Raw genomic sequence first — 10,890 nt, 5'->3', positions numbered from 1 at the left:
CCCTGAGTCTGACTTCATCCCCACTGCAGTGTGAAGAGTTAGGCTTTGGTTTTCTAAAAGTTCAGGGAGGGAGGTGATTCGTAGCCCTCTCCGGTAAGACTGTCATCTCTCAACAGCCATTTCTGCCAAATGCAGATACATGGGCTTACGTTCCCTAAAACCTCAGCCAGGGCTGTAGCTTTGTGCCACGCTTCTAGGAGGTGAGAGCTTCCTGAGACATTGATGACAGCGCCAGAAAGCAGCATTCTTTATTGCAGCACTGGGTGTGAACCTGAATAGTTTCACAAAGGTGAGCAGGCTGTCACTTGCTGACAGTGGCTATATATTTAGCATACTCATGCTTATTCATAGCTTTTCCATGAACTAATTATAACATTTGCATTCTAAATGTGCATGCACTTTCTTGCTGGGGGGGGGGGGGCTTTGGTGGTCGTCGATAGTATTCCTCACTATGTTTACTGAATGTCTTCAGTGCTTGAGCACACTTGCAAGGTCCTAGTGCTGAGTTAGCAGTTGGTATGTCCTTGCTTCTGGTCCTGTCTCACTCCACGCTGGGTGCCACTCTGTATCTTGAAGGCTAGTATCCTTGGTCTTATTTACTGAATCCTTCTTTATCAGTCCTGGGATGTTCCTGCTCCTATCAGCTGAACATTCCTTTCTCTCTACGTGTAAGCAAGTTAGAAGAGTTTGCTCTATTCAACTGTGTTAGTGTAAAGTTACACACGCTCTTGTTAGTTTAAACCTATAATTTGAGTCTACATCACCAGTGAGTGGTTCGAAGATGTAAACTAACTGCGCTGGGGAGCGCAGGACATGGCCTCTGCGGTGCCGAATAAGAGGGTGCTGCCGTCCTGTGGGCAAAACTCGATACTGCAGGTGGGGGAGCCCGTTGTGGCGAGGGGCGCCGCTTTCTGCTGTCATCCTGTGGGAAAAACTCGGTACTGCAGGTGCTGATGGTTGGGAGGGGTGCGGTATAAAGCTGAGCGCGGCAGCCAATGGCAGTTGTAGGGGGCGGTGACAAGTGGGAGCAGCGGGTGGGCCGGACCGGGAGTGATTAACGGGCCATTGGCGGGTTGGGGGTGCTGTCCCCCTTGTCTAGCACAGCGCCCCCCCCCTTTTTTCTTCGGGGTGCATTGTACGTGTGTAAGTAGCAGTTATTAAAGTAATGAAGTAACGAGCTCGTCCTTGGAGCATTTTTTCCTCATTTTTTTTTGCATGTTTTGGTGATTGGTGTTTGGTGGGTTTTTTGGGGGGGGGGGTTTTGGTTTGTTTTTTTTGGGGGGGGTGTGGTATCAAAGCGGGGGGGGATGGGAAATCTGGGGACGGATGGTGTCATTTCGGGCACCCCAGTGTCACTGTGGGACGCGATGATTTGGCAGAGGAGCAGGTGAGTAGAGGATGGCGGGGGGGGGGGTGTGTGCGTGTGGAATGTGTGCGTGTCCTCCGCGGGGGGGGGGGGGGGGGCGGAGTAAAAGCTTACACTAGGACCCACGGGATGGCAGTAGGACCGGCAGGGTGATCGGATAATAGGAGACGGCGGGCAAGAGGGTACAAGGACCAGGCGGGAGGGCGGGCATTAGGACCCGGCGAGCGGGCACTAGGACTGTCGTGGTTTGAGCCCAGACGGTAACTCGGAACCACGAAGCCACTCACTCACTCCCCCCCTTCTTCTTCTCCCCGCTCCTGGAGGGATGGGGAGGAGAATCGGAAGAATGTAACTCCCACGGGTTGAGATAAGAACAGTCCAGTAACTAAATTATAATACAAAACCACTACTGCTACCACCAATGATAATAACGATAAGGGAAATAACAAGGGAAGAGGATACAATGGCTCACCACTTGCCGACCGATACCCAGCTGGACCTGAGCAGTGATCTCCGCCTTCCAGGTAACTCCCTCCGGTTTATACACTGGGCATGATGTGCTGTGGTATAGAATGCCCCTTTGGCTAGTTTGGGTCAGGTGTCCTGTCTCTGCTTCCTCCCGGCTTCCCCTCCTCCCTGGCAAAGCATGAGACTGAGAAAGTCCTTGGTCGGAGTAAACATTACTTAGCAACAACTAAAAACATCGGTGTTATCAGTGTTGTTCCCAGGCTGAAAGTTAAAAAACACAGCACTGCACTAGCTACTAAGAAGGAGAAAAATGACTGCTATAGCTGAACCCAGGACAATGGCAGAGAGTTGTCCGTCGCAATATCTCTCACAGAATCGTCTGTCGCAGAGTGTCGTCTGTCGCAGAGAGATTCTGTGTGGGTCAGAACATAAATTTTGAGTGCGAGTCTGAGCCAATCTGTTTACAGAGTGAACCCGCTTAAAAGAGACCCTGCGTGTGCCTCAAGTGAGTTCTGAGTGTGACTCTGAGTCAGAGAGTCTGTCTGAGAGAGCCTGTCTCAGGGAGTGAGTCGGTCTCTGAGAGTGAGTCAGTCTCGGAGAGTCCGTCTCGGAGAGTGAGTCGGTCTAAGAGAGTGAGTCGGTCTAAGAGAGTGAGTCGGTCTCAGGGAGTCAGTCTTTGAGAGCCTGCCTCAGGGAGCCTGTCTGTCTGAGCGAGTCTGTCTCAGAGAGCCTGTCTGAGAGAGTCGGTCTCAGGGAGTGAGTCTGTCTCAGAGAGTGAGTCTGCCTCAGAGAGTCTGTCTGAGAGTAGGTCTTGGAGAGTCGGTCTCAGGGAGGCTGTCTCAGAGAGGCTGTGTGAGATAGTGTGTCTCAGAGAGCCTGTATCAGAGAGTCTGTCTCAGGGAGACTGTCTCAGGGAGTCTATCTGTCTGAGAGAGTCTGTCTGTGTCAGGGAGTCTGTCTCTTACGCAGATTGGTGGCTCGCAGTATCTCTCGCGGAGTCGTCTGTCACACAGAGTGGTCCATCGCAGAGAGTCGTCCGTCGCAGTATCTCTCGCAGAGTCGTCTGTCACAGAGTGTTGTCTGTCGCAGAGTGTCGTCTTTAGCAGAGAGATTCTGTGTGGGTCAGAACATAAATTCTGAGTGCGAGTCTGAGCCAGTCTGTTTACAGAGTGAACCCGCTTAAAAGAGACCCTGCGTGTGCCTCAAGTGAGTTCTGAGTGTGACTCTGAGTCAGAGAGTCTGTCTCAGTGAGTCTGTCTCAGGGAGCCTGCCTCTGAGAGTCTGACTGTCTGAGAGAGTCTGTCTCTGAGAAACTGTGTCAGGGAGCCTGTCTCTTACGCAGAGTCGTCTGTCACAGAGAGTTGCCTGTCACAGAGAGTCGTCCGTCACAGTATATCTCGCAGAGTGTCGTCTGTCACAGAGTCGTCCATCGCAGAGTGTCGTCGGTCGCAGTATCTCTCGCAGAATTGTCTGTCGCAGAGAGTCGTCTGTCACAGAGAGATTCTGTGTGGGTCAGAACATAAATTTTGAGTGCGAGTCTGAGCCAGTCTGTTTACAGAGTGAACCCGCTTAAAAGAGACCCTGCGTGTGCCTCAAGTGAGTTCTGAGTGTGACTCTGAGTCAGAGATTCTGTCTGAGTCTGTCTCAGAGAGTCTGTCTCAGGGAGCCTGCTTCTGGGAGTCTGTCTTTCTGAAAGAGTCTGTCTGAGAGAGTCTGTCTTTCTGAGAGAGTCTGACTGTCTGAGAGAGTCTGTCTGTCTCAGAGTGTCTGTCTCAGAGTGTCTGTCTGTCTCAGGGAGTCTGTCTCAGGGAGCCTGCTTCTGAGAGTCTGTCTTTCTGAAAGAGTCTGTCTGTCTGAGAGAGTCTGTCTGTCTGAGAGAGTCTGTCTGTCTGAGAGTCTGTCTGTCTGAGAGTCTGTCTCAGAGAAACTGTGTCAGAGAGCCTGTCTCACACACAGTTGTCTGTCGCAGAGAGTTGTCCATTGTAGAGAGTCGTCGGTCACAGTATCTCTCGCAGACTGTCCTCTGTCGCAGAGAGTCATCCGTCGCAGAGTATCGTCGGTCTCAGTACCAATTGTAGAATCGTCTGTCGTAGAGAGTTTTCTGTGGCAGGGAGTCGTCTGTCGCAGGGAGATTCTGTGTGGGTCAGAACATAAATTTTGAGTGTGAGTCTGAGCCAGTCTGTTTACAGAGTGAACCTGCTTGTAAGAGACCCTGCGTGTGCCTCAAGCGAGTTCTGAGTGTGACTCTGTCTCGGAGAGTCTGTCTCGGAGAGTCTGTCTCGGAGAGTCTGTCTCGGAGAAACTGTGTCAGGGAGCCTGTCTCTTATGCAGAGTCATCCGTCACAGAGTTGTCTCTTGCAGAGAGTCATCCGTCGCAGAGTGTCGTCGGTTGCAGTATCTCTCGCAGAGTCGTCTGTCGCAGAGAGTCGTCTGTCGCAGAGAGTCGTCGGTCTCAGGGAGTGATTCGGTCTCAGGGAGTGACTCTTTCTCTGAGAGTCTGTCTGAGAGTCTGTCTCGGAGAGTCGGTCTCAGAGAGTCGGTCTCAGAGTGAGTCTATCTGAGGGAGTCTGAGAGAGTGAGTCTGTCTCAGAGAGTGAGTCTGTGTGAGATAGTCTGTCTCAGAGAGTGAGTCTGTGTGAGATAGTCTGTCTCAGAGAGTGAATTGGTCTCAGGGAGTCTGTCTCAGAGAGGCTGTGTGAGATAGTGTGTCTCAGAGAGCCTGTCTCAGGGAGGCTGTCTCAAGGAGAAAGGAGGCTCTCTCATAGAGTCTATCTCAGAGAGGAGGCTGTCTCAGAGAAAAAATCTGTCTCAGAGAGCCTGTCTCAGAGAGGCTGTCTCAGGGAGAAAGGAGGCTCTGTCATAGAGTCTGTCTCAGAGAGGAGGCTGTCTCAGAGAAAAAATCTGTCTTAGAGAGCCTGTCTCGGAGAGAAATTCTGTCTCAGAGAGCCTGTCTCTCACGCTTACTTGTCTGTCATAGTATCTCTCTCTGAATTGTCATTCGCAGAGAGTTGTCCGTCAGAGTCATCTGTTGCAGAGAGTCATCCGTCATAGTATCTCTAGCAGAATCGTGTGTCGCAGAGTGTTGTCTATCCAGACAGTCGTCTGTCGCAGAGATTCTGTGTGGGTCAGAACATGAACTTTGAGTGCGTGTCTGAGCCAGTCTGCTTAAAGAGTGAACTTCCTTGAAAGTGAGCCTGCGTGTGTCCCAAGTGAGTTCTTAGTGTGACTGTGAGTGAGAGAGGCTGTCTCAGCGAGAGAGTCTGTCTCAGCAAGAGAGTCTTTCTCTCATCCTTAATTGCCTGTTGCAGTATCTCTCACCGAATTGTCCTTCGAAGAGTGGTCCGTCCCAGAGAGTCGTTCGTTGCAGAGCATCGTTCGTCGCAGTACCTCTGGCAGAATCGTGTGTCGCAGAGTGTTGTCTGTCCAGAGAGTCAGCTGTAGAAGAGAGTCATCTGTCACAGAGATTCTGTGTGAGTCAGAACATGAACTTTGAGTGCGAGCCTGAGCCAGTCTACTTAGAGAGTGAACTTCCTTGAAAGTGAGCCTGCGTGTCCCCCAATTGAGTTCTGTGTGGGACTCTGAGTTAGAGAGTCTGTCTGAGAGTGTCTGTCTGAGAGTGTTGTCTGTCTGAGAGAGTCTGTCTGAGAAAGGCTATCTCACCCAGGCTGTCTCAGAGAGGCTGCCTCAGAGAGAGACGAGGCTGTCTCAGATAGTTAATCTGTCTCAGAGAGACTCTGTGTGAGAGAGAGTCTGTCTCACAGAGAGAGGAGTCTGTCTCCCATAGAGAGTAGTCTGGCTCCGAGAGAGAGGAGTCTGTCTCCCATAGAGAGTAGTCTGGCTCCCAGAGAGAGGAGTCTGGCTCCCAGAGAGAGGAGTCTGGCTCAGAGAGCCTGTCTGTCCCTCTTAGTTGTCTGGCGCAGTATTTCTCACCGAATTCTCCTTCGCAGAGAATTGTCTGTCGCAGAGAGTCGTCTGTCACAGTACCTCTCGCAGAATTGTGTCGCAGAGTGTTGTCTGTCCAGAGAGTCAGCTGTAGAAGAGATTCGTCTGTCACAGAGATTCCGTGTGGGTCAGAACATGAACATTGAGCGCGAGTCTGAGCCAGTCTGCTTAGAGAGTGAACTTCCTTGAAAGTGAGTCTGCGTGTGTCTCAAGTGAGTCCTGAGTGTGACTCTGAGTCAGAGTACTGTCTCAGCGAGTCTGTCGCAGAGAGGCTGTCGCAGGTAGTTAGGCTGTCTCAGAGAGACTCTGTCTGATCGTGAGTCTTTCTCACAGAGAGTGTCTGTGTCAGAGAGGAGTCTGCCTCAGAGAGAGAGGAGTCTGTCTCTCACCCTTAGTTTTCTGGCGCGGTATTTCTCACCGAATTGTCCTTTGCAGAGAATTGTCTGTCGCAGAGAGGCGTCTGTCACAGTACCTCTCGCAGAATCGTGTGTCGCAGGGTGTTGTCTGTCCAAAGAGTCAGCTGTAGAAGAGAGTCGTCTGTCGCAGAGATTCTGTGTGAGTCAGAAAATGAACGTTGAGTGCGAGCCTGAGCCAGTCTGCTTAGAGAATGAACTTCCTTGAAAGTGAGCCTGCGTGTGTCTCAAGTGAGTCCTAAGTGTGACTCTGAGTATAGAGAGTCTGTCTGAGAGAGGCTGTCTGAGAGAGGCTGTCTCAGAGAGAGACGAGGCTGTCTCAGATAGTTAATCTGTCTCAGAGAGATTCTGTGTGAGAGAGAGTCTGTCTCACAGAGAGAGGAGTCTGTCTCACAGAGAGTGTCTGTCACTCTTAGTTGTCTGGCGCAGTATTTCTCACCAAATTGTCCTTCGCAGAGAATTGTCTGTCGCAGAGAGTCGTCTGTCACAGTACCTCTCGCAGAATCGTGTGTCGCAGATTGTTATCTGTGCAGAGAGTCAGCTGTAGAAGAGAGTCGTCTGTCACAGAGATTCTGTGTGAGTCAGAAAATGAACGTTGAGTGCGAGTCTGAGCCAGTCTGCTTAGAGAGTGAACTTCCTTGAAAGTGAGCCTGCGTGTGTCTCGAGTGAGTCCTGAGTGTGACTCTGAGTATAGAGTCTGTCAGAGAGAGTCTGACAGAGAGAGTCTGACAGAGAGGCTGTCTCACAGAGAGAGACGAGGCTGTCTCAGATAGTTAATCTGTCTTAGAGAGACTCTGTGTGAGAGAGAGTCTGTCTCACAGAGAGAGGAGTCCGTCTCACAGAGCCTGTCTGTCACTCTTAGTTGTCTGGCGCAGTATTTCTCACCGAATTGTCCTTCGCAGAGAATTGTCTGTCACAGAGAGTCGTCTGTCACAGTACCTCTCGCAGAATCGTGTGTGTCAGAGCGTTGTCTGTCCAGAGAGTCAGCTGTAGAAGAGAGTCGTCTGTCACAGAGATTTTGTGTGGGTCAGAACATGAACATTGAGTGCAAGTCTGAGCCAGTCTTCTTAGAGAGTGAACTTCCTTGAAAGTGAGCCTGCGTGTGTCTCAAGTGAGTCCTAAGTGTGACTCTGAGTATAGAGTCTGTCTGAGAGAGGCTGTCTCAGAGAGAGACGAGGCTGTCTCAGATAGTTAATCTGTCTCAGAGAGATTCTGTGTGAGAGAGAGTCTGTCTCACAGAGAGTGTCTGTCACTCTTAGTTGTCTGGCGCAGTATTTCTCACCAAATTGTCCTTCGCAGAGAATTGTCTGTCGCAGAGAGTCATCTGTCACAGTACCTCTCGCAGAATCGTGTGTCGCAGATTGTTATCTGTGCAGAGAGTCAGCTGTAGAAGAGAGTCGTCTGTCACAGAGATTCTGTGTGAGTCAGAAAATGAACGTTGAGTGCGAGCCTGAGCCAGTCTGCTTAGAGAATGAACTTCCTTGAAAGTGAGCCTGCGTGTGTCTCGAGTGAGTCCTGAGTGTGACTCTGAGTATAGAGTCTGTCAGAGAGAGTCTGTCAGAGAGAGTCTGTCAGAGAGAGTCTGTCAGAGAGAGTCTGACAGAGCGAGTCTGACAGAGAGAGTCTGCCAGAGAGGCTGTCTCACAGAGAGAGACGAGGCTGTCTCAGATAGTTAATCTGTCTTAGAGAGACTCTGTGTGAGAGAGAGTCTGTCTCACAGAGAGAGGAGTCCGTCGCACAGAGCCTGTCTGTCACTCTTAGTTGTCTGGCGCAGTATTTCTCACCAAATTGTCCTTCGCAGAGAATTGTATGTCACAGAGAGTCGTCTGTCACAGTACCTCTCGCAGAATTGTGTCGCAGAGTGTTGTCTGTCCAGAGAGTCAGCTGTAGAAGAGATTCGTCTGTCACAGAGATTCCGTGTGGGTCAGAACATGAACATTGAGTGCGAGTCTGAGCCAGTCTGCTTAGAGAGTGAACTTCCTTGAAAGTGAGTCTGCGTGTGTCTCGAGTGAGTCCTGAGTGTGACTCTGAGTCAGAGTACTGTCTCAGCGAGTCTGTCGCAGAGAGGCTGTCGCAGGTAGTTAGGCTGTCTCAGAGAGACTCTGTCTGATCGTGAGTCTTTCTCACAGAGAGTGTCTGTGTCAGAGAGGAGTCTGCCTCAGAGAGAAAGGAGTCTGTCTCTCACCCTTAGTTTTCTGGCGCGGTATTTCTCACCGAATTGTCCTTTGCAGAGAATTGTCTGTCGCAGAGAAGCGTCTGTCACAATACCTCTCGCAGAATCGTGTGTCGCAGGGTGTTGTCTGTCCAAAGAGTCAGCTGTAGAAGAGAGTCGTCTGTCGCAGAGATTCTGTGTGAGTCAGAAAATGAACGTTGAGTGCGAGCCTGAGCCAGTCTGCTTAGAGAATGAACTTCCTTGAAAGTGAGCCTGCGTGTGTCTCATGTGAGTCCTAAGTGTGACTCTGAGTATAGAGAGTCTGTCTGAGAGAGGCTGTCTGAGAGAGGCTGTCTCAGAGAGAGACGAGGCTGTCTCAGATAGTTAATCTGTCTCAGAGAGATTCTGTGTGAGAGAGAGTCTGTCTCACAGAGAGAGGAGTCTGTCTCACAGAGAGTGTCTGTCACTCTTAGTTGTCTGGCGCAGTATTTCTCACCAAATTGTCCTTCGCAGAGAATTGTCTGTCGCAGAGAGTCGTCTGTCACAGTACCTCTCGCAGAATCGTGTGTCGCAGATTGTTATCTGTGCAGAGAGTCAGCTGTAGAAGAGAGTCGTCTGTCACAGAGATTCTGTGTGAGTCAGAAAATGAACGTTGAGTGCGAGTCTGAGCCAGTCTGCTTAGAGAGTGAACTTCCTTGAAAGTGAGCCTGCGTGTGTCTCGAGTGAGTCCTGAGTGTGACTCTGAGTATAGAGTCTGTCAGAGAGAGTCTGTCAGAGAGAGTCTGACAGAGAGAGTCTGACAGAGAGAGTCTGACAGAGAGGCTGTCTCACAGAGAGAGACGAGGCTGTCTCAGATAGTTAATCTGTCTCAGAGAGACTCTGTGTGAGAGAGAGTCTGTCTCACAGAGAGAGGAGTCTGTCTCACAGAGAGTGTCTGTCACTCTTAGTTGTCTGGCGCAGTATTTCTCACCAAATTGTCCTTCGCAGAGAATTGTCTGTCGCAGAGAGTCGTCTGTCACAGTACCTCTCGCAGAATCGTGTGTCGCAGATTGTTATCTGTGCAGAGAGTCAGCTGTAGAAGAGAGTCGTCTGTCACAGAGATTCTGTGTGAGTCAGAAAATGAACGTTGAGTGCGAGTCTGAGCCAGTCTGCTTAGAGAGTGAACTTCCTTGAAAGTGAGCCTGCGTGTGTCTCGAGTGAGTCCTGAGTGTGACTCTGAGTATAGAGTCTGTCAGAGAGAGTCTGTCAGAGAGAGTCTGTCAGAGAGAGTCTGACAGAGAGAGTCTGACAGAGAGGCTGTCTCACAGAGAGAGACGAGGCTGTCTCAGATAGTTAATCTGTCTTAGAGAGACTCTGTGTGAGAGAGAGTCTGTCTCACAGAGAGAGGAGTCCGTCTCACAGAGCCTGTCTGTCACTCTTAGTTGTCTGGCGCAGTATTTCTCACCGAATTGTCCTTCGCAGAGAATTGTCTGTCACAGAGAGTCGTCTGTCACAGTACCTCTCGCAGAATCGTGTGTGTCAGAGCGTTGTCTGTCCAGAGAGTCAGCTGTAGAAGAGAGTCGTCTGTCACAGAGATTTTGTGTGGGTCAGAACATGAACATTGAGTGCAAGTCTGAGCCAGTCTTCTTAGAGAGTGAACTTCCTTGAAAGTGAGCCTGCGTGTGTCTCGAGTGAGTCCCGAGTGTGACTCTGAGTCAGAGTACTGTCTCAGAGAGTCTGTCTGAGAGGCTGTCTCAGAGAGGCTGTCTCAGAGAGGGAGGAGGCTGTCTCAGGGAACCTGTCTGTCACAGTTGTCTGTCGCAGTATTTCTCACCGAATTGTCCTTCGCAGAGTTGTCTGTCGCAGAGAGTCATCCGTCGCAGAGAGTCGTCCGCTGCAGTACCTCTGGCAGAATCGTGTCGCAGAGTGTTGTCTGTCCAAAGAGTCAGCTGTAGAAGAGAGTCGTCTGTCGCAGAGATTCTGTGTGAGTCAGAAAATGAACGTTGAGTGCGAGCCTGAGCCAGTCTGCTTAGAGAGTGAACTTCCTTGAAAGTGAGCCTGCGTGTGTCTCAAGTGAGTCCTAAGTGTGACTCTGAGTATAGAGTCTGTCTGAGAGAGGCTGTCTCAGAGAGAGACGAGGCTGTCTCAGATAGTTAATCTGTCTCAGAGAGATTCTGTGTGAGAGAGAGTCTGTCTCACAGAGAGTGTCTGTCACTCTTAGTTGTCTGGCGCAGTATTTCTCACCAAATTGTCCTTCGCAGAGAATTGTCTGTCGCAGAGAGTCATCTGTCACAGTACCTCTCGCAGAATCGTGTGTCGCAGATTGTTATCTGTGCAGAGAGTCAGCTGTAGAAGAGAGTCGTCTGTCACAGAGATTCTGTGTGAGTCAGAAAATGAACGTTGAGTGCGAGCCTGAGCCAGTCTGCTTAGAGAATGAACTTCCTTGAAAGTGAGCCTGCGTGTGTCTCGAGTGAGTCCTGAGTGTGACTCTGAGTATAGAGTCTGTCAGAGAGAGTCTGTCAGAGAGAGTCTGTCAGAGAGAGTCTGTCAGAGAGAGTCTGTCAGAGAGA

The sequence above is a fragment of the Strigops habroptila genome, chromosome 17 (assembly GCF_004027225.2).
Source record: "Strigops habroptila isolate Jane chromosome 17, bStrHab1.2.pri, whole genome shotgun sequence".
NCBI lineage: Eukaryota > Metazoa > Chordata > Aves > Psittaciformes > Psittacidae > Strigops > Strigops habroptila.
Note: the sequence above shows the minus strand (reverse complement) of the source record.